This window comes from Colobus angolensis, unplaced genomic scaffold (assembly GCF_000951035.1).
Source record: "Colobus angolensis palliatus isolate OR3802 unplaced genomic scaffold, Cang.pa_1.0 Scaffold79, whole genome shotgun sequence".
Taxonomy (NCBI): domain Eukaryota; kingdom Metazoa; phylum Chordata; class Mammalia; order Primates; family Cercopithecidae; genus Colobus; species Colobus angolensis.
The window spans coordinates 4994023-4998813 of record NW_012121709.1 but is presented as its reverse complement, the minus strand read 5'-3'; positions in this window follow the sequence as shown (position 1 = coordinate 4998813).

Here is a 4791-nt window from a genome sequence, read left to right as displayed (position 1 = left end):
CTTCCCTTCCGTCTTTCTTCCTTCCCTTCCTCCTTCCGTCCTCCTCCTCTCTGTCCCTCTTTCCCTTCCTTCTTCCTTTCCTCTCTCCCTTCCTTCTTCCTTTCCTCTCTCCTTTCTTCCCTGATATCCTCTTTCCTCACTTCGTTCTTCCTTCTCTTCCTCCCCTTTCTTCCCTAATTCCCTCCTTTCTCCCCTTCTAACGTTCCTTTCCTTTTTCCTCCCCTTTCTCCTTCCTTCCTTCCTCTCCTTCCTCCTTCTATCCTCCTTTCTTTTGCCCCTCTTTCTCCCTTCCTTCCTTCTTCCTCTTTCCTCACTTCGTTCTTCCTCCTTACTTCCCTTCCTCCATTCCTTCCTCCTTCCTTCCCTTCCTCCTCCTTTTCCTTACTCCTCGCGTTTGTCGACCTCCCGGCTTCTGCAGCGGCGCCGCCGGGGCGTCCGAGGGTGGGGAGAGGTGCGCATTCCTGTCCCGGTCTCAGCACGGGTGAGGGACCTGCCTGCCGCGTTGGTCCCTGAAGCGGGAAGGGGTTGCTAGGCCAGGGCAGAGCTGGGACTAGAACCCCGAGTTGAGGACCCTTCAGCGGTGGTGACTGCTTCTATGAACACCTCCCTGCTTTTCACCTACCCGGTCCAGAGCTAAGAGAGGGCGTACATATGCTCGCTTCATCCTCGCGGCAGGCCTGGGAGAGGTGGGGTTCCCAGTATTACAGTGGGGGAAACCAAGACACAGGTGGCAAGGGTCGGCCAGCGCTGGCATTGGTGCCCTTCGTTTAATTTGGGGGTTCTGTGTCCTGGGTGACTCAAAAGGACCCCCAGTTCCTTTTATGCTTTTTGTGCATAACTTGATTGGTGGAATTCCACCCCTCCAACACACTGCACCCGTTCATTTTTCTTCCATGTGAGAATTTCTGGGAGAAACAGCAAGGAGCTCCGGTGGGGAAGTCTTACCCAAAGCACTAATAAGTTTGTCTAGAAGTCCAGGTTGAGTGCTTAGTTGTGTGGAAGGGGTGGTTACGCCCCAGAGTGCACCCAGGATAATCCTGGGTTATGCTGTTGTCCTGACATGGTTATAAAAAGCTCTTCTTTTTACTCTCAAAGCTCAAGTGTGTAAATAAAATATATAAATGAATAGAACATTGATAAAACTATGTGATCACTTTACGTTTAGTGGATTGGCAGGGGAGCTGTGAAAAGGGAAGAATAGGGAATTGTACCTGACCTCCCAGTTTACCTTAGGCAAACAGAGAGGCTGAGTGTTGTAAGTCTCTTTTATTGGCCGGGATGTCTGGACGATCATGTGAATTACCAGACTTCTCTGACTTGTGTTTTCTGCCACCTCAGACACCTCCTCACAGTGGCATGTTGTCCCTTGTCTGTCTTGTGGACCCCTGTGTGGTGGTGTGCACCAGGACTCCGTCCTCTGCCTTCCTCTCTATCTGACTCAGGTGATCTCTGGGCCATAGTTTAAATACTCAGGTGATCTCTGGAGGTATGCTGTTGATGCCCGTTGTTGATAACAACAGCCTAGATCTGTCTAGAAATCCCCAAATTCTTATATCCGATTGCCTAGTTGGTATCTTTTTTTTTTCAAAGTGGTAAAATACGACATAAAATTTCCCTTTTTTTTTTTTTTTTTTTAAGACCGAGTTTCGGCCAGGCGCGGTGGCTCAAACCTGTAATCCCAGCACTTTGGGAGGCCGAGACGGGCGGATCACCAGGTCAGGAGATCGAGACCATCCTGGCTAACACGGTGAAATCCCGTCTCTACTCAAAAATACAAAAAAATTAGCCGGGCGAGGTGGCGGGTGCCTGTAGTCCCAGCTACTCGGGAGGCTGAGGCAGGAGAATGGCGTGAACCCGGGAGGCGGAGCTTGCAGTGAGCTGAGATCCGGCCACTGCACTCCAGCATGGGCGACAGAGCAAGACTCCGTCTCAAAAAAAAAAAAAAAAAAGACCGAGTTTCGCTCTTGTTGCCCAGGCTAGAGTGCAGTGGTGCGACCTCGGCTCACCGCAACCTCCGACTGCCAGGTTCAAACAATTCTTCTGCTTCAGCTTTCCTGAGTAGCTGGGATTACAGGCATGCGACACCACGTCTGGCTCATTTTGTATTTTTAGTAGAAATGGGATTGCTCCGTGTTGGTGATGGCTAGTCTTAAACTCCTGACCTCAGATGATCCACCCACCTCGGCCTCCCAAAGTGTTGGGATTACAGGTGTGAGCCACAGCGCCCAGCCAAAATTTCCCATCTTAACCTTTTTTAACACAGAGCCTCACTCTCACCCAGGCTGGACCGTAGTGGCATGATTTCAGCTCACTGCAATCTCCACCTCTCGAGTTCAAGCAATTCTCCCTGCCTTAGCCTCCCGAGTAGCTGGGATTACAGGCGTGCCCCACCACACCCGGCTAATTTTTATATTTTTAGTAGAGACGGTTTCGCCATGTTGGCCAGGCTGGTCTCGAACTCCGGACCTCAAGTGATCCACCTACCTCGGCCTCCCAAAGTGCTGGGATTACAGGCGTGAGCCACCATGCCCGGCCCCATCTTAACCATTTTTAAAGTGTGCAGTTCAGTGGTATTAAATACATCCTTAGCGTTGTGCGACCATCACCACCATCCACTTCCATAACTCTTCTAGAAACTGAAACTTTATATTCATTAAACAATAAATCTTCGTTTCTCCCTTTCCCCCAGCCTCTGGAAACTACCCTTCTACTTTCTAGTTGACGTTGAGTGTGTTCGTATTTGAACCAAACAGAACTCTTGATTCTCAGCCAGCACTTGTTCCTCCCCGAGTCTTCTGAGTCTCGCTCAGTGGCATTACTGTTTATCAGGTATTCAAGCCACTTCATTTGTTTTTTTCTCCTCTCACTCCCTATATCCACAATATTGGCTTTGCCTCCAGAGTGTATCCTGAATCTGCTCATTTCTTCAGAGTGTCACTGCTGTCACCCTAGGCCAAGCCACTGGCATCTCTCATCTGGACCATTGCAGTAGCCCAGCAGCAAGTCTCTGCTTCCATTCTTGTCTTCTTCTCTTCCCAGCAGTAGGGGTAATAATCTTTAAAAAGATGGGATCATGGCACTTTCCCCAGGTAAAATTCTCAGAGAAAACTCTGGATTCTCTTCCAGGATCTCTGCATGGTTGAATCTTTTTTGTCATTTCAGGTCAGACTGTTACTATTTCAGACCATACCTGATGACACGGTGTAAATTACTTCAATTCCTTGCTCATAAACCTGCTTTATTTTCTTTGTGGTAGGTGTCGCAAACCGAACATTTCTTGTTCATTTACTTGTTTATCTGTCTTGCCTCACTCTCTCTTTTAGACTATGATATTCCTGAGAACAGAGACCTTGTCTGTCTTGTTCATAGACTCTCCAGCCCTTAGGATACTGCCAGCCACTTCATGGGAATCCGAATATTGATTGAACAAACAAGTGAGCCTTTTTAACTGGGATGAATGTTTCTTTTCAGTCTGGCATACTTCTGCTAACCTTTCACCTCTTGGCTCAGGTGCTGTCCACTCTGTCACCTTCCCTACAACCACCTTTTCACTACCCTGACACATCCTCTTCATTTTAAAATTATAGTCATGCGTCACTTAAGATTTTGAAAAATGCATCTTTAGGTGATTGTGCTACACCCCTAGGCTATGTGGCATAGCCTATTGCTCCTAGGCGCTAAGTCTGTACAGCATGTGACTATACTGAATACTGTAGGCGATTGCAACGCAATGGAAGGTGTTTGTGGATTTAAATATATCTAACTGTAGAAAAGGTACAGTTAAAAATACTGTATAAAAGATACAAAATGGGCTGGGTGTGGTGGCTCTTGCCTGTAATCCTATTAGTTTGGGAGTCTGAGGCAGGCAGATCACTTGAGGTCAGGAGTTCGAGACCAGCCTGGCCAACATGGCAAAACCCCATCTCTACTAAAAATATAAAAATTAGCCAGGTGTGGTGGCGCACACCTGTAATCCCAGCTATGTGGGAGGCTGAGGCAGGAGAGTCGCTTATACCTGGGAGGTGGAGGTTGCAGTGAGCCGAGATCACACCACTGCACTCTAGCCTGGGCAACAGAGTGAGACTGTTTCAAAAAATCTAAGAGTAAAAATGGTACACCCGTAAAGAACACTTCCCGTGAGTGGAGCTTGCAGGACTGGAAGTTGTTCTGGATGAGTCAGTGAGTGGTGAGTGAATGTGAAGGCCCAGCAGGTTACTGTGTGCTACTGTCAGCTGTCCACACAGGCCACTCTATGTTGATTTGAAGATTTTTCTTTAATAATAAGTTAACATTTGCTTACTGTAATGTTTTTACTTTATAAACTTTAATTTTTTAAAACTTTTTGGCTGTTGTATTAACACTTAGCTGAAAACACACACATTGTACAGCTGTACAAAAATATTTTTCTTATTTATATCCTTATTCTATATGCTTTTTTTCCTATTTTTCTGTTTTGTTTTATTACTTTTTAAACTTGTTTGTTAAAAACTAAGATGAAGCCAGGCGCAGTGGCTCATGCCTGTAATTGCCAGCACTTTGGGAGGCCGAGGCTGGCAGATCATGAGGTCAGGAGATTGAGACCATCCTGGCTAACATGGTGAAATCCCATCTCTACTAAAAATACAAAAAAAATTAACCAGGCGTGGCAGGCGCCTGTAGTCCCAGCTACTCAGGAGGCTGAGGCAGGAGAATCGCTTGAACCCAGGAGGCGGAGGTTACAGTGAGCCGAGATCGCGCCAGTGCACTCCAGGGTGAGCAACAGAGAGAGACTCTGTCTCAGAAAAAAACTAA